This window comes from Mesoplodon mirus, assembly GCF_964341445.2.
Source record: "Mesoplodon mirus genome assembly, chromosome: 6".
In the NCBI taxonomy this organism is placed as follows: domain Eukaryota; kingdom Metazoa; phylum Chordata; class Mammalia; order Artiodactyla; family Ziphiidae; genus Mesoplodon; species Mesoplodon mirus.
Genome location: NC_138982.1, coordinates 75,566,645 through 75,592,929, shown reverse-complemented (window position 1 = coordinate 75,592,929; position 26,285 = coordinate 75,566,645). Strand labels below are relative to the sequence as shown.

At 42.8% G+C, this 26,285-nt stretch overlaps 1 pseudogene across 1 annotated transcript in view; it reads right to left on the bottom strand.

Moving 5' to 3' along the window:
* LOC309805989 (elongation factor 1-alpha 1-like) overlaps nucleotides 1-26,285 on the bottom strand; it is a 79,075-nt pseudogene that overhangs the window by 40,236 nt on the left and 12,554 nt on the right. Inside the window, exon 3 of the transcript in view lies at nucleotides 2,718-2,737. The product of the transcript in view is annotated as an elongation factor 1-alpha 1-like (transcript). The remainder of the gene's footprint in view (nucleotides 1-2,717; nucleotides 2,738-26,285) is intronic.

Genomic DNA, 26,285 nt, shown 5'->3' with positions numbered 1-26,285 from the left:
GTATTTTCCCATTTAATCTTCCTGCGAACCCTACAAAGTGGTTGTCATTAATATCTCCATTTTACAGATGAGAAAGTTGAGGTTCAGAGAGATTGAATAACTTGCCCAAGGTTACAAAACCAGTAAGTCGTGGAGCTAAGATTCAAATCTGGGTCTCTCTGTGTCCAGAGTGTGAGATAATAAGAAATACATGTATTGGTCTCTGCCCCAAGATTCTAACACAGAGCTCCTAAAATCCTTATAAAAAGGGATGCTGGGAGAATCTTTAGTTCTAATGTTTAGTCTTTGATCCTGGTTCCTAATACTAGTTCCTAAATCCCTTGGAATTTCCTGGGGGACAAGAACATCTTCTGTTCAAATGAGATGACTCTGGGTGTGCTCTTTGATGAAGGCTGGTCACAGGAAAGACCAAGCCATGATTAGAAGCTTGGAACTTTCAGCCCCTCCCCTCATTCTACAAAGAGAGGAGGGGGCTGGAAACAGAGTTCCTAATCGATCATGGCTATGTGACAAGGTTCCATAAAAATCCCAATAGGGGATTTCTGGGTTAGCAAACACATCCAGGTACCGGGGGTTGGTACACCTGTGGTGGAGGGGGGAATTTTCCCTCTACCTCTCGTGGGTTCTTGTGGCTGGACTAATAATGAAATTAACACAAGACAGATTAACAGGTGGAAAAGAAACAGTTTAAATAGTGAGCACAGAGGTCACATAGAAATGGCACCTATGAAGTGGCCAAAGCAGGCAGCTTTTATACTTTTTAGACAAAGAAACAGTAACTTTGAAAGGACAAAGAAACTTAGGTTTGGGTGCTTAATTAGTAAAGAAGTAACAAGGTTTGTTTATATGAGCTTCTCGGCCCTGGGTTCCCTGCCTCTGGATGTCTCTCTACCTCCTGGAATGGGGAGGATGCCTTTCATGTGGGAGATTTGTTTCCTGCTCTCAGCAGACAGAGAGGAGGGTAAAAGTCTCTCTCATATCAGCTGTTTCTTAAATAACTTTAATTCAAAACAATCAATACGGTATTGATACATATTTGGGGGCAGCCTGTCCTGGGCCCCAACACACCTCAGCTCCACAGGGACTGAATTTCCTGCACTTGGGGCTCTTCCAGACCTTGTCTTATGTATCTCTCCACCTGGCCATTCCTCTGCATCCTTTATCATCTCCTTCATTATATAAGAAACTAGTAAACATGAGCATTTTCCCTGAGTTCTGTGAGCTGTTCTAGCAAATGATGGAATCCAGGGAAGGGGTTGTGGGAACCTCTGATTTGTAGGCAGTTTGGACAGAAGTTGTGGGTCACCTGGGAACCTACTGCTTGTGACCTGCATCTAACATTCAGGGGACAGTCTTGTGGAAGTGAGCCCCTAACCTGCGGGGTCTGTGCTAACTCCAAGTCAGACTTGAACTGAATTGTGGGATACCCAGCTGGTCACAGAGAATCTCTTGGTGAAGGGAAATGCCCAGACGTTTGGGGACCAGAAGCGTCAGAGCAAAGTGCTCTGTGTGATGAGTAACAGGAGACACAGGCATGTGTCATCCTGGGTGAGACGCAGAGGCTGAGCGCTTTGCTGCACAGCCATCATGCCCATGGCTCTCTCCCCACCATGCAGTCCTTCCCAAAGTAGCAGGGGCTGAAGAGATGATCGCTAGTTCAATATTAGGCAGGGGAAGCCTCAGGGAGAATACAGATACAGATCAGTATTTGCTTCCATACATTTATGTTTGTTGATTTTAGTTAGGGAAAGATAATCCTCAATACACTCCCTGGATCAAACTAGGGCACAATTGAAGAATGCAATAGCTGTGCATGTAAAGCTCTGCTGGGAGCCCCAGAGGGAGGGAGTGAAGGGGCTGGAACCATGGAGAAGTGGGAGGAGGAGACAAGTGGAGGTCAAGCTGGACAGTAGGACAGTGAGGGGCAAAGCACAGGCGGCAGCTGTGGCTGGGGGACTTCTAAGAACAGGGATCCCTGATGTCTGGTGTTTACAGACCAGCCGGACTGGCCCAGACACCCCAACCCCCCGGTGTTCTGCAAATCATCGGTAGAGGAGACTTCACAGGAGTGTGAGTGGCTTGGGAGCAGCAGGGAAAGGAGGCAGGGGCTGGTGTTTGCAGGGGGGGTGGTTCACATCCAAAAGAAGGGAATGGCCACAAGAGACAGAATGTGATACAGAAATCAGCAGAAACAGGAAATCAGAGCAACGATAACTAGGAGAAACATGTGCCTTCAAGAGTCTCCCCAAATACTAAGGAGGCCAGGATTTTGGAGGACTTGACACGTCCAGGTGGTGCTGGGTCAGATTGATTGGAAAATGGCCAGGTACCTCCAGCTTGGTGTCCACTGCTTCTGCAATGGCCGAGCCTGGATGTCCTCTGACCAGGTCACTTAAAGAATGCTAATCAGATACAGAGACACTGCCCCACCCCAAGTCACCTGGGAAAGAGAGTGCATGTGTGTATATACCTGTGTGCACGTGTGTGTGCATGTGTGTGTAGGGGCATGGAGCATTCTCTGGGCCTGGAGCTGCCTTTCCCTGCCTTCCCCTCCCCTTGGGCTCAGCCTTTGAGAGCTGAGGAGGGGAACGCAGAGAGAGGGCTGCTGAGGGCTGAAGGGAATCGTGCCTATGAATGGGCCCTGCCGGGACCTAACTTTTTCCCTCTTCCAACCACAGTACACATAAATGCTCCTGCATTAACGGACTAGGTCTTACCTGTCCGTAGAGGAGCCCACCTGTGGGGAGAAAAGCACAGAGACTTATCAGCTGTCCACCCGCGAGACCATTTCCCCTAAGGGCCTTGCCGGCAGCCCTCACACCCACCTGGAAGAGAACCTGTTTAGTTCTTCTGGGTGGCAGGAGGCAGGCAGGTAAGGGGACAGAGGCCTGACCCTCTTGGCCACACACCCCCATCAAAATAGACGCTCCTTCCTCACCTGCCTCTTTCCCACCCACCATGACAGGGAGCAGGCAGGGAGGAAAAGCAGCTGTAAGGGGGCCCTTTCCACTTCTCACAGAAAACAGGAAGCTCATCCTACCCTGGAATGCTGTCTTCCCCGGATTAGAAGGCAGCAGCCTGGAGCGGGAAGACTAGGCAAACTGGGGTTCAAACTTACCCCCAGCACCTACAAGATGAGAGTCCTTGCAAAAGTAGCAACCTCTTGACGCCTGTTTCCTTGCCAGTAGAATTGAGATAGTTGTGGGGATTCAGAATACATCACCCCAAAACATGCCATTCGGGCGTATTGATTATTTTGAATGAAAGGTACTTGAGAAGCTGCCATTACAAGACACTCTGAATCTTCTGAAAGCAGGAGGTGAATCTTTCATGTGAAAAGTACCCCCCCAGTGCTAGGAGGGTAGAAGGCACCCTCATCACCAGAAATAGGGAATTCAGGGCCCAGAAGTCTGTTTAAACACACCTGTTACTTCTTCACCAGTTCACTACCCCAAGCCCAAACCCCTTTTCTTGTCAATTCTTCACAAATGTATTATTTCTTTGTCTAAAATGTACAAAAGCTTCCTGCTTTCGTTACTTCTTTGAGTCTCATATTTTTATGGGACTCCCGTACATAGGAAATTAAATTTGTTTTTCCCCCTCTTAATCTGTTTTATGTCAATTTAACTGTTAGACCAGCCAAAGGATCTAGAAAAGAAAAAGGGAAGTTTTCCTCCCCACTCAGTCTTGTGCTCGCAGCGGGGCTCTCAGGAGGAGGTGGCGAACACAACACACTTGGAGCTGAGCTAGTGCTCGGCAGATGGCAGTTTACTTTCGCTCTAGAAAACCCAAAGCCCTCCCCACCATTTACTCTTCCCCCCAAGTCAACTTGAAAAAGCAGCAGGGGGCTCATCATGTGACCTGAAGGAAGGTCAGTATCTGCAAGCATCTGCTGTCAATCAGGCACAGGCTGTGGGCCTTTTTAAAACAAAACACATGTGTGGGGATGAGACCAAGGAGCCCATCCTCCCAACCCCAACTTGTGGCCCCTGATTTTCTCAGAGTAGAGCTGAAAACGACAAAGGGTTTGATCAGGGTGGTGTATGGAGCCTGGAACAGAGCCCATCTCCACCCCCGGTCTTGTGAACGCTGTTGCCTCTGGCTCTGATGAGCCTGGAGGGAAATTGGGAGAGAATGGAATGGGGTGCAAACCTCTGTGAGCTGGTCTTATTGTGTTACTGAGTCTAAGCTCACTCTGCTTGCCACACGACAGGCCAATAAATCAGAGACAAGGTGTTGTGGCAGAGAATAGCAACTTTATTCAGAAAGCTGGGCGTCTGAGAATATGGCAGACTAATGTCCTAGAGTCCCATCTTGTTGGGGTCTGGATGCCAGTTTCTTTCATAAAACGGGGGGGAGGGTGGGTGAGGAAGTAAAATTAAAAGGCCATAAGTCTTCCAAAGTATCTCCTGGCTTGGCCAGCCTGAGGGAGGGGATGTGTTAATTTCTTCTTTTCTGCAGCCGTTCACAGGTGGGCAGGGTCAGGGTGTTTCCCTGTGAGCTGAACAAAGGCACTTCAATTTAACATGCAGGTGGAGGGGCAGGGTGCCCCGAGGCAGGCCATTATGTATGCTTACAGCTATAGAGAGCATCCTTTTAGTGATTATAGTAACAAAAGCAACAAAAAGCAAAGATAAAGTAAAAGAAACAGATCTAACATGGAGTCAGATCCTGTTCTTCCCTGCTACAATTGTCTACAATAATTGGGAGTGGGGGCAGGCACAAGGTCCTTCTCTCTTCCTTGAACCAGAGTCTCCTACAAAACAAAAGCCTTACACAGCTGCGGAAGCGGCAGTAAAGCTTGCTGTCTCCAGGGCACAAAGGCCCATGTATCTGGAGGAAGGATGGAAGAAAAACTCTACCCCAGGTTAGGGCAGAAACCTGTCTGTGGGAAGGGAGCTGCTGTACTGTGAAAACACTCAAGCAGCCCTGTGGAGAGGCTCCCATGAAGAAAAACTCTCCACCTTCCTCCCCCCAACCCCCTCCCTGTCCCAAGAACCAGAATTACCTTTCCAGATGCATGACTAATCCACCTTAGAAGTGCCGCCCCAGTCAAGTCTCCAGCTGACAACTGACTTCAACCTCATTGTAAACATCAAGCTAGAACCATTCCGCCAGTTTGCTCCCAAATTCTTCACACACACAAACTGTTAAAGCTAAGCAGGACCCTGTAAGGCCCTCTCTGGTACAAGTCCTTTCTGTGTCCCCCATTTCTCGTTTGCAGGAAATAGGCTTCATTTAGCCTCCTTGACCTTCCCTGACTTCCAAAGGACAGATTTAAACAGTTGTTAATCAGGGAAGGGAGGGAGGGAGAGGGACAAGGGAGGAGCAGTCAAGAAACAATAGTACAGCCTTGGGGCAGGTCCTGGTTCCTCCTCAAGTAATATACATAAGGATACCTTTGAGTTCTTCTGCAGGAACTAAAGCCTCCACCCAGGTGGAGGATGTTAACTTCAGGCTGAGCACAAGATTTCTGGAGCACCATCCTGTTACCTCACCATTGACCAGTCAGGCTGAGCACAAGATTTCTGGAGCACCATCCTGTTACCTCACCATTGACCAATCAGAGGAAAGCCACACACCCTGTGGCCCTCACCCCAAATTTTGCCTATAAAATTTTTTCCCCAAAACCATCAGGGAGTTCAGGATTTTTGAGCAGAAGCTACCCATCCCCATGGCCCTGTAATAAACCACAGCTCCACAGCTCCAAACTCTGATGTTTCAGTTTGTGTGGCTTCACAGTGCGTCAGGCACATGAACCTGTGTTAGGTAACACTGTGAGACATAATAAATTATTACTTGTTTAAGCCACTAAGTTTTGGGGAGATTTGTTTAACAGTAATAGGAAACCAATACATGATTTTATACATCAGAATTCCAAGTAAAATTTCATTTGAAGAACTCTGTTGTGTAAAAGAAAACAACAGCAAACAAAAAATTTTAGTATCCATGTAATCTAACCTTCTTAATTCATTAATTAGAAATAGAGCCAAGAAAGATCAAGATATGGCGACATAACTGAGTCAAGGCAAAACCAAACCAGCACACAACTTTGATGGCTACTTCATTCCATAGCATTCAACAAGATCAGATATTGAGAGAACAAGATATTCAGAATTTGGTTTAGAGAAAAGACTGGTTTATCCAACCTGGTTGTTAAGGCAAGTACCAAGATGTGCTTGAGGGAAGCTTAGATGCCTGGTCTTCAGGTTTAATCTGATAACAAGGTGAGACAGGAAGGGGCCAGGGAACAACCTTTTAAAGAACGATATGGCCCAAGGACATGACATAAACTGGTTAGAACCAACTAGGTCCAAGATGGTGGATGAGTCAACTTCCACTAGACCTTGAGCCTCAGTATACCCTCATTTTAACATATCAGCATGCTAAATGACACACCCACAGGTGCCATGACAGTTCAAAGGTCAACTATAAAAGGTCAAAAAGTGGATGGTGGTCCAATTCCTGGAAATCCCCACTCCTTCCCTAAAATAGCTGGAATACTCCTCCCACTAATTAGCCTATGAAATTACCCACCCCTATAAAAATTGACAACCCCATACCCTGGGTTCTCTCTCACCTTCTGAAATGACCCACACCCTGTCTATGGAGTGTGTATCTCCCTGAATAAATCTTTTTTCACTTTACTTTGGCTCGCTCTTGAATTCTTTCCCATGTGAAGCCAAGAACCCACATTTGGTGGCTGTCCCAAGGATTCACCTGAGACCTGGGACATGACAATCCTCTTGTGCCCCACTCTTTTTCATGCAACAAAGGGTTGAGGTAAATGGCAAGACGTCACTGTTTATCGCTATCCTGAACATAAGGCATGATGAGTTGGAACTTTAAGTCTTTATTTAAAAAGAAAAAAAAATTTTTTATAAGCAACTTTAAAACTCATCAATCCATTAACGAAAAACTTTGCTGCCCCAAACATGGCAATTTCCAAACACCAAATCAGTGATTTGCAACATAAATAAAGCAATCAGAATGATGAAAATAGAAGTCTTCCAGCAAAATCCACTTCTGAGAGCTGCTGCCAGAGGGAGAAGAAAAAACATTTTCAAGTTAAAATTTGGACTGAAAATGAGCTGAGAATAAGCTGAAAATTATCACCTCTCTCTGAAACCCAGTGGTTAATTACACTGTTTCACAGCAAGGTGCAAACAGATGTAGCTGGGATAAAATAAATAAATGTACGTTCAGAGAGAATTCAAACCACAATTCCCTTGATGGGAATTATTATTATTGCTATTAGTCACTTCTTTTTCCTGAACACAGGCCAGGCTGCAAATGCTATGCTGACTTCCTTCCGTAGAGGTTGTAAAATTGCTAGAAAATGGCTGAGGACCTTTGCCCTGTCTCTTCAAATGACAGGTTCCCAGATCTCTCCTTTCAACACTCCCTGGTCACTGCTATTTATGTTCCCACCTGGAAGCATATGCAGTGTGTGGGACCAGTCCCAAAACTTGCTGGGGTTCTTGCTGTTTCCTTAGTCTGTGTGAGTAGCAAAGATGTGGAAGGTCTCACACGTGCAGGGGCTGGGGCTGCTGCACAGCTCCACATGGAAGTGCTCTCCTCTCTACTCAAAATATGATTTATATTATGATTTAATTTTTATGTAAATGCATCTACTCACAGTCAAAGGCAGGTAGAATAGGGCTATTTAAATAATGGGAATGCGCAGAGTAGCTCATGTTGAAACGAAGCAGGATCCTGTGGGGGCTCTCCCAGGTACAAATCCTTTCCATGTCCCCCACTTCTTGTTCATAGGAAACAGGTTTCATTCAGCCTCCTTGACCTTGCCTGAGTTCCAGACAGGGAAGGGAGGGGATGCAGAAGCAAAGGAGGAGCAGTCAAAACAAACAAAACAAAACAAAAAACAGTGCAGAGTAAAGCAGGGTCCTTGTTCCTCCTCAAGGGATATACATAACAATATGTTTGAGTTCTGCTACAAGAACTAAAACCCCCACCCAGGTGGAGGATGGTAACACCAGACTGAGCACAAGATTCCTGGAGCACCACCCTCTTACCTCACCACCAACCAATCAGAAGGAAGTCACACACCCTATAGCCCTCACGCCAAATGTTGCCTTTAAAAACTCTTCCTGGGGCTTCCCTGGTGGCGCAGTGGTTGAGAGTCCGCCTGCCGATGCAAGGGACATGGGTTCGTGCCCCGGTCCGGGAAAATCCCACATGCCACAGAGCAGCTGGGCCCGTGAGCCATGGCTGCTGAGCCTGCGCGTCCGGAGCTTGCACGTCCGGAGCCTGTGCTCCACAACGGGAGAGGCCACAACAGTGGCTTCTTTTATATCAAGAAAGTCATGCCTGCTTCTCCTTTCCTGGGGACCCCCTACAGTACCTTTTACACACCAAGCTGCCAGTCCTTCACCTCTTCCCTCTGCCTCCCACCCCATTTCCAGCACACTCCTTACCGCCCTGGGTTCCAGTGTTCTTAGAGGCTTGTTCAGATTTGCAGTTATTTATACTCAAGAACAGTAGTTCTCAAACTTGAGCTGCATCAAAATCACCTGGAAGTTTTGTTAAAACGCAGATTGCTGGGTCTGAACTCCAGACTTGCTGATTCAATAGTTCTGGGGTAAATTTGCATCTCAGGAAGTTCCCAGGTGATGCTGATACTGATGGTCCAAAGGCCATACTTTGAGAACCACTGCTCTAGAAATAGTAGATAATTGGACGTGGGTCTTCAGCCCCACCAGAATTCTACCCAGTCTTTACAGAATGATTGAAATCATCACATCCTTCAAAAGGCCCACAAATACCTCTCAGATCAGCTCTGTGTTGAAACAAGCAGATCATCCCATTTTGGGGCTTCAGAATTTTAGGATTTGCATCAGAAAGTCCTCAACAATGATCCCACAATCATCTACGTTCTTGCTTCTCCACAAAGTTTGTGGATTGTTCCTAAAACCCCATATGCAATCTTTACTTTAAAGCTTTCACTCCTAAAAGGCCAAATATCTACTCAGTGTGAATATGACCGTTCTACAGATGGGAAAAGAGGAAAGATCCCAGGGACCAGATCATGAACACAGGAATCTGCTGAATGTAATGGAATTTGGGTCATCCATCTCCTGGCTGAATGCAAGTTTCACTCTGTTTCCCTCAGCGTTTGGTGACTTCAAGGACAGCCTTTGGCCCATAATCCAAAGAAAGTAGGACCTGTGAGAACTAGAGCCCTGCCTCCCAATTTTGGCATTTGGTAAGAAAATCAGTATCTTTTGGCTTTTTTATTTTTATTTTTTTTGGTATGAAAATCAACAGCTACCTGTGGATTCTTGTCCCTAAAGGTGGGGACTAGAGCTCTTTAATCCAGCATCACAGCACAGACAGAGAGCCCACCAGCAAGTCCCCTGAAGCTGCTATTGACAAGGACTTGGGGACAGGTCCTGGAATCCCAGTGCCCAAACTGAGCTACGGACAGTGAGCTGGGATCCACAGGGACAGGGCTGCTGTGAGAAGGGGTAAGCCCATCCTCTGAGCCAAGGATTTCCCATCTATTCACTAGATGACTTAGAATAAGCCACCGATTTCTCTGAATTAGTGTCCTCATCTGTAGTGATAACACAGCCTGTGTTTACTGAGAGCTGGACTATGGGCCAGGTGCTATGCTAGTCCTTGTCGACCAAAAAAAAAAAAAAAAAAAAAACCCACAGAAGGCTGCAAACAAGAGTTTTTTTAGGGTCGTAAGAATTGCAGTTTGGGGGCCTCCCTGGTGGCACAGTGGTTAAGAATCCGCCTGCCCATGCAGGGGACGCAGGTTCATGCCCCGGTCTGGGAGGTCCCCACATGCCGCGGAGCGGCTGGGCCCGTGAGCCATGGCCGCTGGGCCTGCGCGTCCGGAGCCTGTGCTCCACGGCGGGGAGAGGCCACAGCGGTGAGAGGCCCCGTACCTCAAAAAAAAAAAAAAAAAAAAAGTGGTGATGGAGAGAAACAGACTGAATACGAAATAGTTTGGAGGCAAAAGCAACACAATTCTACCATTAGTCCAAGGCCAAGAGTACAAAAAAGTTCTTACATAATTACTGGGATTTTTCGCTGTCAGGGAGTGGTAGGATTAGGACAGTCTTTCCCTTAAATCCCATTAGAATGCAAATCTCCCAGACAAAGATAGCGTCACCTCAATCAGTATCAAGCCTTATCACCTTTATGTGACTAATTTGACCTGACCTGAGGCATGTGCAGAGGAATAGTAAATGCCCAGGGCAGGACTCCCCAGCCCAAGGGCCCACCTGGCCTGGCAGGTAAAGTGAGTGAGTGAGGCCGCCCTGCTTTCAGAGGATAACCTGCAGCCCGTGCTGTTGCCTTGTTAACAAAGGCATGCTGCTTCTCCAGTCCAGCCCCTCCCTAGCACGGGACAGTATTGCTGGAGCTTCCAGTTTTCTGAGATGGAGCATGGGCTGCAGGTTATTAAAGTGTGAGAATGCTCAATTTTTAAACATTGGAACTAATTTATACTGGGGGGGGGGGCTCTGAGGGGGAAAAAATAAAAATAAGGTCAACCCTTGCAGTAATTTTGGAATTTCTAGACTAGTATGTTTAGACATTAACTCATTCGATTCTTACATTAATCCTGTGAGGTTAAGTGGGAGTGTTCCCATTCTGCAGATGAGAAAACCGAGCCTCACAGGGCATGGAACTTGCTGCAAATTAGTCTGAGGTCTTGAGCCTGAATTTCTATATCTGTAAAATGAGGAAGAGGAGGTTTCTGAGCGCCCTGAAGTTGGGTGCGGAGGTCTGCACAAGTTAACACGTGTGTATTTTTCTCAGAAAAGGATGCGTAAGAAGCTTCATCATATTCTCAAAGGGGTCCCAGACGCAAACAGCTTGAGTATCACCATCCCAGAGAGGATACAGATGAGGAATTTATAGAAGAAGGCTGTCAGTTGTCCAATAAACATGAAAAACTGCTCAGCTTCTCTGCAGTCAGAGAAATGCATGTGAAAGAAAGGGGCTTATTTCAAAGATAAGCCATGAGGATCCAAGGACCTGAGGTGGTGCAGTGAAGCTGCAAATGGCTCATTCAATCAGTTATGGCTCCTTTTGTGGTCGTGCCTCTCCTGAATGATGTCTGTTGTCATTCTTGCGCTAATCACGCCAAGTGCCCAATGGCTTCACAATTTCTGTGCACCAACCTTCAAGGAACTCAGTGTATCAGGATATTATTCAAGGCCGATTCTAGCTGTTTGAAAATATTTTGTATCTTTTGAATCATTTTATAACAGCCTACCCTCCTCTCTACTGCGAAAGGATTTTCAGTAATAACTACGAAATGAAACTGATGATAACAATGATCAGAAGGGAAATGAAGACAGTAAATGTTTCTATTATTGAATTGCATGTGCATAATTATGTCAGTAAATAAATTTTTAAATAAGTATTACAACAGATAAAAGATGATTAACATTTTTAAATTATATAAATGCAATTTTTGAAAAAGAAAAACTTACCTATGCCATATCAGTGATGAAATAGCATTATAGTTCTTGTGTATGAGCCTTAACTTTTGCAAATGTCAATGATTTGGTCCAAATTTGCATATTCATGTTAAATAGCATAGCCAGATTTGCCTACCTATCTCTTCACTAACAGTTCATGGAAGACAGGTTTTTTGTTTGTTTGTTTGTTTAAGAAGATGTTGGGGGTAGGAGTTTATTAATTAATTTATTTATTTTTGCTGTGTTGGGTCTTCGTTTCTGTGCAAGGGCTTTCTCTAGTTGTGGCAAGTGGGGGCCACCGCGGTGTGCAGGCCTCTCACTCTCGCGGCCTCTTGTTGCGGAGCACAGGCTCTAGATGCACAGGCTCAGTAGTTGTGGCTCACGGGCCTAGTTGCTCCGTGGCATGTGGGATCCTCCCAGACCAGGGCTCGAACCCGTGTCCCCTGCATTAGCAGGCAGATTCTCAACCACTGCGCCACCAGGGAAGCCCGAAGACAGTTTTTATTCATTTTAATTCTGAAAGTTTTCTTTCACTCGAAGTAAGTTATTCAAATCATTAAGAAAAGTCTTAAACGGACTTTTACCCACTTCCCTGGTGGCGCAGTGGGTAAGACTCCATGCTCCCAATGCAGGGGGCCCAGGTTCGATCCCTGCTCACAGAAGTAGATCCCACATGCATGCCGCAACTAAGAGTTTGTATGCCACAACTAAGGAGCCCACCTCCAGCACCTAAGGAGCCTGCCTGCCTCAACTAAGAGACCCAGCGCGACCAAATAAATAAATAAATAAAAAGAGAGGCACCTAGTTCTCAAAAAAAGGTCTTAAACATAAAGATAAATTTGACCGATTCATAAAAACCTCAATTTATAATGAATGTCAGAAATTCAGCATTTTCCACATCTTTGTTTCTTCAGGATTGTTCTCAGCAGTCTTCATATGCCTCTGTAGCTCAAACACTTCCACTGGAATGTTTTCACCAGAAGATTCATCATAAATTTCTGTTGCATTTAGTAAAATCCCTGAAGATTTTCCTCTTACACTGAATTTAGAGAAAATGACTAAATAGTAAACATTGAAATTATTTGATCCATTGCTTTAGAATGAGTGTCTTGTTCCTGGTGAAAACTATCCAGGTGTTCAAAGACTGTCCTTTTGATTTCTTCTGGCAATAGAAGACCAGCACCTTTTGTCATGTTTCCTGGAGTTCTTCTTCAAAATTTGACTCTGTTTTCCATGGAATTGCCTATTTCCTTACTTTTTTGCAGTTGTTGTATTATTCCTGGTTTTCTCCACAGTTTCTGTGCACTGACTTTCAAGGAACAATGTTAAAGCTTGACGCTTCAGAATACGTGATTCAAGGCTGATTCTATTTGAAAAAGTTGTTGTGTACTTTAATCTCCAAACAGAAAAATTACATCCAACTCTCCTGGTTTATTATGAATCTCCAGTGTAAACACGAGTGTATGGTACCATAGGGACTGGAGACACAAGCCACACCTGAAGTGAGCTAGAATTATTGAAAAACATTATAATTCACTTTTAAACAAATATGTGTGGCTGAGTTTGCGTGCGTTTGAGGCCAGTTGTATAGCTGGGACTCGAAGCTTACACATATTTTTAAAACTCAACAGTACCCACAGCAATAGCTTAGAATGTAGGCCAAAAAAAGATTTTTTAAAAATTTATTTTACTGACATATAGTTGATTTACAATGTTGTGTTAATTTCTGCTGTACAGCAAAGTGACTCAGTTATACATATATATATTCTTTTTCATATTCTTTCCCATTATGGTTTATCATAGGATATTGAATATAGTTTCCTGTACTATACAGTAGGACCTTGTTATTTATCCATTCCATATATAATAGTTTGCATCTGCTAATCCCAAGCTCCCAATCCACCCTCCCTCACCCCCTCCCCTTTGGCAACCACAAGTCTCTTCTCTATGTCTGTGAGTCTGTTTCTGTTTCTGTTTCATAGATATGGTCATTTGTGTCATATTTTACATTCCACAAATAAGTGATATCATATGGCATTTGTCTTTCTCCTTCTGACTTACTTCACTTAGTATGATAATCTCTAGTTCCATTCATGCTGCTGCAAATGGCATTATTTCATTCTTTTCTTATGGCTGAGTAGTATTCCATTGTATATATGTACCACATCTTTATCCATTCATCTGTCAATAGACATTTAGGCTGCTTCCAGGTGTTGGCTATTGTAAATAGTGCTGCTATGAACATAGGGTTGCATGTGTATTTTCGAATTAGAGTTTTCTCCAGATATATGCCCAGGAGTGGGATTGCTGGATCATATGGCAACTCTATTTTTAGTTTTTTGAGAAACCTCCATACTGTTCTCCATAGTGACTGTATCAATTTACATTCCCACAAACAGCAACAAAAGATTTTTGAGGGGTGGAGTATGTTATCACTGACATTGTTAGAATGGCCTACATGTGGTGATGGATAAAAGCAAACTAACATTGTTTGCAATCTTTTATTTCTTTTACCTTGGGCACCTGCTCTCACCAGGGTCGCTTTGCCACTGTAGAGAGACGCCACTTTTCAATCATAATTCTGGAAAAATCTAGACGTGTGACAGCACCTAATGCTGGACGAAGATGTGGAGTGTCTGGGGGCAGTGAGGTAGAAGGGGAAGGGAGAAGGCAGAATATACTCACTCATTGCAGGAGAACATGGGGATCAGTCTCACCTTTGGGCTAGAATCTGGTAATATCTGAAAATTAAACATAAACATGCCTTTCAATCTAATCATCCTACTCCTGGGAAAGAGGCTGAATGTACCCCAAATATCGTAATATCTGAACCGTGGAATTCTTTTTTTTTTTTGAACCGTGGAATTCTAACAAGAATAAGTAAGAACTGGATTGGCTAACTCAGAAGTATTTCCACGATGTTTTATTAATGGAAAAAAAACAAATGTTTACCAACTACAAGCCCTTCTACGTGTGATTTGAAATTTTCCATGAGGGTAAGAGCCCAGGGGAAGGCCCGGAAGGGCTCCTACCCACCTGGCTTATCCTGACAAGAGAAGGGAAGGGTCAAAGCAAGAGAAAATAAGCCGTAGATAAGAGAGAATAACTAAAGAGTCCCACAATAAAAACAGCATGGAAAAGACTCCATTTATCTAAAATTACATGTATTTGTTCACTGTCCCAGAGAACTATGAAAAAAGGCCATATTACTCAGGGCTGCCGATCAGAACGTTCTATGATGATGGAAACGTGTTCTATTCATGCTGTGCTATCCAAACCAGTAGCCAAGAGACGCATGTGGCTACTGAGCACGTGAAATGTGGTTAGTGTGACCGAGGAACCAAATCTTTCATTTATTTAACTTTAATTAAACTTAAATAGCTAGTACAGCTATAGACAATGGTTTACTATAAGCAGTACTGTTGCTTTATTTTCTTTTTTCTACTCTTTATAGTGTTTGAGTGGTTCTATGATGAGCAGTTATTATGTAATCAGTAAAATAAATAAATAAATAAAATTTAAAACCTGTAAAGAAGCAGTATGTGTGGTGATTAAGAGCTCAGATTTAGATCCAGACAGCCTGGTTCAAATCCAACCTTGCTACTTCATTGCTTATAATTTGGAGCAAATGCCAAATAAATAAATAACTTTTTTTTTTTTTAAAGGGACTTCCTTGGTGGTCCAGTGGTTAAGACTCCACGCTCCCAATGCGGGGGGTCTGGCTTTGATCCCTGGTCAGGGAACTAGATCCCACATGCTGCAACAAAGATCCCACATGCCCCAAATAAGACCTGACACAGACAAATAAATACATACACACATATATACATAAATATTTTTAAAAATAATAATTTGGGGCAAATTACTTAGCCTCAAATGGCTTTCTTTACTATGCCTCAGTCTCCTCACCAGTAAAAGGGGCATAATCATAGTACCCGTGTCATGGGGTTACTGTGAGGATGAAGTGAGTCTATACATGAGAAACTCTTAGACCAGTTCCTGGCACGTGATGTTTGATAAGTATTTGCAAATACAAATATTACCAAGGGTTTAGTTGCAAGTGATAGGAGACTCTGGCTAAAGAATTTACTCATTGGATACCTGTGGGCTCACAGAAATGTTGAGATGTCTGGAGGACCAGGTTTCAATCCCAGAGGGAAGACCCTCAAGTGATGCCTCACTGCTGTTCCAATGCCAACATATGTTGTCAGGGACCACTGCTTCCCTTCGGTTCCCGAGTGCAAGTCCTGTCAAGTGTATCAGGTTGGCACAGCCTAGATCACCAGTCCAGGCCAGAGCCCTGGCTGGAGGGAGTCTGGGCAAGTGAGTACTCTACCTGCTATCTCAGCCCCTGTCGGGGGAGGGGGAGGCTCTACGATGGGAGGGCTCCCCTCAGATTCAAAACACTTCCTGTGCTGGGAAGACCAAAATAAAGATAAAAAAATACTACAAATGTTAGTTAAATTAGGGAAAGGCTGGGGAGAAGGGAGAACGAAAGAAAAAAAGTTTTTTCCTCAATGTTCTGATAGTTTTATTCAAAGAATTATTTTTATTAAAACAGTTCATTAATAGAGAAACATTGACGGTTTAGAATGGGGGAGGAATAAATTAGGAGTTTGGGATTAACATATGCACAACACTATATATAAAATAGATAACCGACAAGGACCTACTGTATAGCACAGGGAACAGTACTCAATATTTTGTAATAACCTATAAGGGAAAAGAATCTGAAAAAGCATATATATATATATATATATATATATATATATATATATATATATAACTGAATATATATATATATATATATATATATATATAACTGAATATATATATAACTGAATATATATATAACTGAATCACTTTGCTGTACACCTGAAACTAACACAACACTGTAAATCAACTATACTTCAACTTTAAAGAAAGGATAGGAAAATTAAAAAAAAATATTTCATGAATTTTTAAGCGAGAATTTGAGTCTTTTTTTTTCTTTATTTTTGAATTTTATTTTATTTATTTTTTATACAGCACGTTCTTATTAGTTATCTATTTTATACATATTAGTGTATATATGTCAATCCCAATCTCCCGGTTCATCCCACCACCACCACCACCATCCCCCAGCATAGAGTTTGAGTCTTGAAAGATGTTTTCTTGCTTGAGGCAGAAGATCCAAGCAAAACACTTGGAGCCCCAGGCTAGCTCAGCTACTTTGCTTTGCCCCGGGGTTAGAAATTTGGGTAACCTTGATAATCAGGTTAATCATTAAGATCTGTCCCAGCTCTTGGATTCTAAAAGTACCTCTTCCTTTCTCTCCTGGGGCCCTTATTCTTTTCAGAGGTGAGACAAAGACATGCCAGTAGGTGAAAACTACTTCTCCTCATGTTCGTGCTGTACCATCTATACAAAAAGCCGCCCTGGTGGGACATTCTGAGAATTGTGGGTTTGAGGATACATAAAGCCCCGGGTGGTGAATGCCCAAGGTCACTGGAACCAGGGGTTCTGCTGTCCACGATCATCTGATACCACTTCACTAGGAGCCATCACTTCTAGCTGTGTGACCTTTGGGCTCATCCCTTCACCTTGGTCCTGTCTCAGTTTCCTGGTCTATAGAATGAGGGCCATAATGGAATGTACTTCATGAGGTTGTTAACAGATTGCATGACTATGTGTGAAGTGCTTAGAGCAGTGCCTGGCATATATCATGTGCTATAAAAGTGTTTTGGTGGGTAAATAAAATTTATTTTGGACCTGCTCCTTTTCCAAGATATTTTAAAATTTTTGGTTCCAATAAAAAAGACTGACCTTCAATAAAGGGGAGGGCCTCCCTGGTGGCGCGGTGGTTGAGAGTCCGCCTGCCGATGCAGGGGATACGGGTTCGTGCCCCAGTCTGGGAGGATCCCATATGCCGCGGAGTGGCTGGGCCCGTGAGCCATGGCCGCTGAGCCTGCGCGTCCGGAGCCTGTGCTCCGCAATGGGAGAGGCCACAACAGTGAGAGGCCCGCGTACCGCAAAAAAATAAATAAATAAATTTAAAAAATAAAGGGGAAATGTTGAGTTTGGGCTTGGATATGACATTTTAAATGCCTACAAGATAGCCTCTTGAGGATGTCTGCCTACACACATTGTAAACTGAATCTGGAATTCTGTTGATATCTCTGAATCTCAAGTTTGGACATTTATGCAACTAGAAGTAGAAGCTCTCTGAATAATAGAGAGAGTGAGAGTTTTTATGCATTAAGACGTGTAGATATTGGGACTTCCCTGGCGGTCCAGTGGTTAAGACTGTGCTTCCACTGCAGGGGGTATGGCTTCAATCCCTGGCCAGGGAACTAAGATGCCATGTGGCACAGCCAAAAAAAAAGACTAGTAGCTAAGGAGTTTATTATTAGTATTTGTGAAAAAACAAAGAAATGAGATTGCTCCTAGGCTGATCTCATTCTTTTTTGGTTTATACTGGTTATTGTTATGGTCCTAAAATTTCCTTAGAAGAAGACCAATAAAAGTCTCATTTTCTGCCATCAGCTTCCAGGTAAAGTGATTATCTCTTCAGAAATTGCAGATCCCTTAAGCCATCTGTAAAAGGAAACAGCGTCAATTCCACCAGTCCCTAAAGGACAACCTTTGAGCAGAAATACTGCCCACGGGGTCTGGTTTATTGAAAGGGAACGTCTCCTGCCTCCACAGCACCCACTTGCTGCTGAGCATCTGCTTCTCAACTTTTTGAGAATTCAGTGGAAGGGATGGGAAGGAAACAAAGAGATGGTTGACTATTTAGGAACCAAGACCTCTCCATTACTTGAATTTATCTGAAAGCCAAGTGTTCTCTATGGCAGGGGATGAACAACACTTTGTCTCCAAAATTAAAGTAGGTCGGTGGTGGAGCTTTCCTTATTTTGTCTTTTTCCAGGCTCTTACTAGAGAAACAGAAGCCCTTGTTCGAATTCATGTGTTCTATTCCAGGTATGTAATAAAGGTTCATGAATGTGTCTAAGGCATTCAGTTTGCATTCCAAAGTGTTTTTCCAGAGGTGCTTGGAATTCTGCTCACAGCAACTTAATTTTTCCCATGGTTAGTGTCTTTAGGATTTGTTATTCTGGCTAAAGAAAGTGCACACAGGTTTCTTTCTTTTTATTTTTTTCCCTGTCTTACTTTGGATCTTCCTTCTCTTAAGTAGTATCGTAAAATGGTAGTCTAGGTGAAAAAGCTGGTTAAATTGGTGACATTCGTGGATGTGGAATAAGCCTTTTTTTTTCCCCTTCATCTTCTCTTGTTTCTTCCTTCTGCAGTTGCACCAATCATGTTTACAAGGGGAAAAAAAGGTAGTGAAAAGTGGAAAAGTAGGAGAGCATATTCCGCAGGACTGAAGGAAGGTATGGGTATAAAATATCTTGGAGACGAGAAAAAAGATAAAATCCTCATGGAGGTGCCGGGGATTGAACCCAGGACCTCATACATGCAAAGCATGGGCTCTACCACTGAGCTACACCCCCAAGTGACAGTTGCCTCTTTTTTTGGTATGTTAGGAAATATACCTATTTTCTGTATTCTTTGGCAAAGCTATTTTCCTTTTGTCAGAAAATTTATTCTGTTAACTCCACTATTTCTACAATTTTTAAATTAGACTATTTTTGGTGGATGGCTATGCTCAAGAATAGTAAATTCTAAACCCAAATTGTTACCATTCCTGCTCTTAGTTTCTTCTCAGCCGTGTCAGTCTTCTCCAATACCTTCTCACCTGGGCCAAAAGACTATGACAGAGTAGATGGAAGCGCATAAAACAAAGAAACCACCTCACTTGAAATTATCACCAGGAAACAGAAAACTGATTCCACATTAACAAAAATTAATCCATTTCTCAGAATCTTTGAATATTATTCAAGAACGAATGAAAAGAAGAGAAAAAATAAGGGACTCTAAGAAATTAAAAAAAAAAAATTCTGTCATTTTCTGAGTTGTGTCAGAGGAGCTGAGAGGCTTTCCAATGAATGCCCATCATTTCTCTTCTGTCTCTCTCCTCCTACCATCCCACACCACGAGGAATTGGATGCAAGCACCATACATGGAAGACATTCCAAACTTTTTGGGTGGATAAATATATTGGACAATGAGACAGCAACACTTTCGAAATCTGAAATGTTCTAAAAATGGATTGAAAACAATCTCAGTTTTGAAAAATGAGTGTCAGGGCAGCTCACCCCTAAGGAGCTGAAATAGCTCAGTTGGGAGAGCATTAGACTGAAGATCTAAAGGTCCCTGGTTCAATCCCGGGTTTCAGCAGGTTAAGTGTTTTAGTCAGCATCCATGAGGAGGAGCAATTCTGGTAACCCCTACCAGAAAGGTCTACCTTTGCATCCTTGAAACTTCAATCTTTTTTGTTTGTTTGTTTGTTTTGGCCGTGCCACATGGCAGTGGAAGCTGCCAGTGGAAGCTGTCAGTGTAATCTTAACCACTGGACCACCAGGGAAGTCCTGAAACTCCCATCTTTGAATTTGGGTCTTGTGATTGATGTCCGATGAGTTTGGCACATGAACAAAGGAAATGTCTGGCATTCATTGCTTCTCCCATGTGTGTGTAGCGATTGCAATGCCTGATGAATTTTGATGTGCAAGATAAAAATGAATAGTAAAATTCATTCTTATAATTAAAAAAAAAAAAAGACTGCCCTTACTGATCTCACCAGAATTCCCACCGCAATTATTATATGGATGAAGTAGGACAGGGTTCTTACTTCCCCTCACCATTGGCATTTTTTCCTCTCCTTACACATGGTGGGGTGAAGAATTTGCATAATAGATCCTGCAAGTTATTCTAAACAAGGTCGCCCATTTTAGCAAAGGAAGGATGTGTTTGGCTTGGAGATGCTTGTGATAGGCTTGAATAATGGCATCCAAAAGATGTCTACACATTTATCCCCAAAACTGTGAATATGTTACCTTATATGGCAGGTGTGATTAAGTTAAGGACATTGAGATGTGGAGATTATCCTGGATTATCCTGGTGGGCCCTGTATAATCACCAAAATATTTATAAGAGGCTGTGGGAGGTCAGAGAGGAAAGATGCTACATATGGCTGGCTTTGAAGATGAAGGGAGGGACCATGAGTCAAAGAACGGAGGCAGGCTTTAGAAGCTGGTAAATGCAAGGAAACAGATTCTTCTCTGAAGCCTCCAAAAGAAATGCAGCTTTGATTTTAGACTTCTGATTTCCAGAACTATAAAATAGTAATTTTGTTTTGCTTAAAGCCACTAACTTTGCACTAATTTGCTACAGTAGCAAAAGGAAAAGAATACAATGCTCTATGCCAAAGACTTTCTCCAGGTGGAACATGGAAAGTTCAGAGGACTTGACCTTGCAGAAGATGCCTAAGAGTGAACTATAGCATAAGTAGACAGCACTTTTTTTAAAGAAAGATTTGGCATCATCCTCTGGACTCTGTTTCGTGATCAACTAAGAATGAGATCATTTGTCATCTGGTCATGAGTTGTACCTGCAGATGTTTCCAAATATAGCAGCGAATTTTTTCCTTAGAACATACTTGCAAAGTTCCCATTTTTCTCTTGTGCCATTCCTTCCTTTGTTTTTGTTGTCTGTTCCCTAAATCTTTTATTTACATTTTTACGTATTTATATAATAATACTTAAAACTACCATGTTTTACAAACCTTCTGTGATCAGGCATGGCCAAAGCATTCACATGCATTCATTCAGTTAATCTCCACAATAATCTTTGGAAGTATTTACTGCAATTATACCCATTTTACAGATGAGGAAACTGAGGCATGGAGAGAAAAAGAAACTTTCCCAAAGTGACACAGCTTTACAGTGAGCCATGTTTCAAAACCAGGTCATGAGCCTAACTGCTCATAACAATGAAATTCCTCAGGGGCAAAACCCAGTGTTATTCTTGTTTTTACCTCCCCGACTCCCACCCTGCCATGCCTAGCCCATTTATTGAGCTCCTGTTATTGCTAGCACTGTGGTAAACACTTCCACATATATGACTTCACATCATCTCTACTAGAACCTCAAGAGTCTTGTCCAAGGCCCTACAAATACTAAAGTGGAAGAACTTTCCAAATGACTATGCTGAGTTACAGACCTGAGAGCACTGGAGTTGGGGCCAAAAGCCTGATTGGAGCCTTAGCTCTTCCAATTACTTCCAGCGGTGCAACTTATGCCAGTCTCTTCATCATTTGGGTACCTGTTACTTCACCTCTAAAATGGGGGTGATGAAACCTACCCTGTAGGCATTTCAAACTCCTCCTGGGTGGGGCTGATGGCACATCACAGCTGGGAGACACAGCTGGCTCCACAAAAGGCAGCAGCAGGTGCCTCAGGCTGGCTGATGGAGCAGAGTGCTGGAGGGCACTCTACCCTTTCCCCAGTGGAGCTCAGCTCTGGTTCTCCTTCCTTGCCTTCTCCAAAAGGAGCCACCATCCAGCTGGAGATGTTAGAGATTACTTCCTCCCTGGGAGCAGTGCCACATCACCTGCCCCAACTCCCATACCATTCATTCACAATGTACAAATGCTGTTTCTCTCCCCCACCACACCTCACTCAGGGTCTTGTTGCCACAGGCATTGGCAGCTGCTTACAGAGCCTTACTGTCATGTAGGGATGGGAGCAAGAGGCAAATGCCCTACCTGACCCTTTCCTTCACCATGGTTCCAAACACCTTTCCAGGTACAGAAGGAAATTTGAAGACAAAAGGGCTATGGGACCTTTATGCTTGAGATGAGGGAGAGGGTCCCAGTGTCTGCAAAATAGACATAGCACCAGTTTCTACTACTTCTGCAACCCAAGGATAAGGAAGAAAGGAAGCAGCCCAGAGCAAATACCAACCTCAACTCCAAGAACCAGGAAAGATTCTCAGCCACTTCCCAAATTATTTAAAACATAATTCAGGAGAGACTAGCCAAGATGGCAGAGTGGAAACAACTTGAGCTCACTTCCTCTCATGGGCACACCAAAATCACAATTATCTGCAGAACAACCATGAAACGATGAAAAAGACCAGAACTTACCAGAAAAGATCTTCTACAGCAAAACACAAGGAAGGAACCACAAGGACGTGGGTAGGAGGCACAGACTCACAATACAGTCAAGTCCCATACCCCCAGGCACCAAATTAGCACCAGCACCTGGCTCCACCCAGCAGCCTGTGGGCACAGGTGCTGGGACCCCTCAGACTGAGCAACCGACAATCACCAGCAGACAGCCTGCCTACAGATTTCCTGAGCCTACAGCCACCTCTAAACACGGTCCTGCCTACCCTGGGAAATCTCCGAGTACAATTGGATTTAGACTCATGAGCTCAAAGTAGCTCTGCAGTTTTCAGAGGGAACTGTAGCTCTCTGGACCCTGGTTTTCATATCTGTGAAATAAAAGTGTTGGGTGAGGTGATCTGTCTGGACTTTGGCAGCTGTGAAATGCCACGTTCCCTGATGATCTCTGTGACTGGTATGCTCTCACAGCAAAGGACATCAAGAAGATCCCATTATTATGCTGAAAAAAAAAGATTATTTTGTCTGAAGTTGTCTCTAAATTCCGTTTTGGAAATAGGCAGGGTGTGCATTTTTATAGGAATTTGTACTCGTTTTCTTAAAGCACTTGCCAAAGTCACACTCTTGGTTATTGGAAGAATTGAGGGGAGGCCCTCAGTCTCCAGACCCCAAAGCCAGAATGTGGGCCATTTCTACAAGGACGGAAAGAGGTGCCGGAAGGGGACCGAAAAGGCACCGAAAGGGCAGGCTCTGCTTCTGTAGAAGTCCTTTGGAGCTTGCTGACTGTTTCAGTTTCAGCCACACTCAGAGGTGCGCTCTTGCTGCTGCTCCCATTTTCCGCATGAAAGTTGCTAGGGCTCTTTCAGACTTTCCTTCTGAATTACTACAACACGGTTTTAGGATTATTCCTATTTCACCTGGAGGGTTTCCTTTGAATGTACAGTGTGTGTGCACACATCTGTTTACAGTTTACTGAAATCTCAAGTGTGATTCCATAACATCTCAGTTTCTTTTTGCATGGGGGATGGATGTCTCCCTCATTTTAAGCCTAAGTCAGGGCTGTCCAAGTCTTTTCACATCAGAGCACTCATAAAAATTGTATTTGCACAGTGGATGGGGCTACTTCAGATCCTGAGGTGCCTGTCTGGAGGCTCCAGCCTTTACGTACGCTGTCCCAGCCCATCATCACTGAGGACTGAGGTCATGACAAGGCCCACATGTTTTCTCTAACATTTGGTTATAAAAAGTTTCAGACATAAGCTGATGTCTCAGCAGAAACTCTGCAAGCCACAAGGGACTGGCAGGACACATTTAAAGTGATGAAGGAGAAAAACCTGCAACTAAGATTACTCTACCCATCAAGGATCTCATTCAGCTTTGATGGAGAAACTAAAACCTTTACAGACAAGCAAAAGCTGAGAGAGTTCAGCACCACCAAACCAGCTTTACAACAAATGCTAAAGGAACTTCTCTAGGCAAGAAACACAAGAGAAGGAAAAGACCTACATTAACGAACCCATAAAAATTAAGAAAATGGGAATAGGAACATACATATCGATAATTACCTTAAACGTAAATGAACTAAATGCTCCCACCAAAAGACACAGATTGGCTGAATGGATACAAAACCAAGACCCATATATATGCTGTCTACAAGAGACCCACATCAGACCTAGGGTCACATACAGATTGAAAGTAAGAGGATGGAAAAAGATATTGCATGCAAATGGAAAGCAAAAGAAAGCTGGAGTAGCAATTCTCATATCAGACAAAATAGACTTTAAGATAAAGACTATTAGAAGAGACAAGAAAGGACACTACATAATGATCAAGGGATCAATCCAAGAAGAAGATATAACAATTGTAAATACTTATGCACGCAACATAGGAGCACCTTAATACATAAGGCAAATGCTAACAGCCATAAAAGGGGAAATCGACAATAACACATTCATAGTAGGGGACTTTAACACCCCACTTTCACCAATGGACAGATCATCCAAAATGAAAATAAATAAGGAAACACAAGCTTTAAATGATACATTAAACAATATGCACTTAATTGATATTTATAGGACATTCCATCGAAAAACAGCAGAATACACATTTTTCTCAAGTGCTCATGGAACATTCTCCAGGATAGATCATATCATACTTATCATTTGATAGGTCACAAATCAAGCCTTGGTAAATTTAAGAAAATTGAAATTGTATCAAGTATCTTTTCTGACGACAATGCTATGAGACTAGATATCAATTACGGGAAAAGATATGTAAAAAATATAAACACATGGAGGCTAAACAATACAGTACTTAATAATGAAGTGATCACTGAAGAAATCAAAGAAGAAATCAAAAAATACCTAGAAACAAATGATAATGGAGACACGATGACCCAAAACCCATGGGATGCAGCAAAAGCAGTTCTAAGAGGGAAGATTATAGCAATACAATCCTACCTTAAGAAACAGGAAACATCTCGGATAAACAACCTAACCTTGCACCTAAAGCAATTAGAGAAAGAAGAACAAAAACACCCCAAATTTAGCAAAAGTAAAGAAATCATAAAAATCAGATCAGAAATAAATGAAAAAGAAATGAAGGAAACAATAGCAAAGATCAATAAAACTAAAAGCTGGTTCTTTGAGAAGATAAACAAAATTGATAAACCATTAGCCAGACTCATCAAGAAAAAAAGGGAGAAGACTCAAATCAATAGAATTAGAAATGAAAAAGGAGAAGTAACAACTGACACTGCAGAAATACAAAAGATCATGAGAGATTACTACAAGCAATTCTATGCCAATAAAATGGACAACCTGGAAGAAATGGACAAATTCATAGAAATGCACAACCTGCCAAGACTGAATCAGGAAGAAATAGAAAATATGAATAGACCAATCACAAGCACTGAAACTGAAACTGTGATTAAAAATCTTCCAACAAACAAAAGTCCAGGACCACATGGCTTCACAGGTGAATTCTATCAAACATTTAGAGAAGAGCTAACACCTATCCTTCTCAAACTCTTCCAAAATATAGCAGAGGGAGGAACACTCCCAAACTCATTCTACAAGGCCACCATCACTCTGATACAAAAACCAGGCAAGGATGTCACAAAGAAAGAAAACGACAGGCAAATATCACTGATGAACATAGATGCAAAAACCCTCAACAAAATACTAGCAAACAGAATCCAACAGCACATTAAAAAGATCATACACCACAATCAAGTGGGGTTTATTCCAGGAATGCAAGGATTCTTCAATATATGCAAATCAATCAACGTGATACACCATATTAACAAACTGAACGAGAAAAACCATATGATCATCTCAATAGATGCAGAGAAAACTTTTGAGAAAATTCAACACCCATTTATGAAAAAAACCCTCCAGAAAGTAGGCATAGAGGGAATTTACCTCAACATAATAAAGGCCATATATGACAAACCCACAGCCAACATCATCCCCAATGGTGAAAAACTGAAACCATTTCCTCTAAGATCAGGAACAAGACAAGGTTGGCCACTGTCACCACTCTTATTCAACATAGTTTTGGAAGTTTTAGCCACAGCAATCAGAGAAGAAAAGGAAATAAAAGGAATCCAAATCGGTAAAGAAGAAATTAAGCTGTCACTGTTTGCAGATGACATGATACTATACATAGAGAATCCTAAAGACACTACCAGAAAACTACTGGAGCTAATCAATGAATTTGGTAAAGTAGCAGGATACAAAATTAATGCACAGAAATCTCTTGCATTACTATACACTAATGATGAAAAATCTGAAAGTGAAATCAAGAAAACACTCCCATTT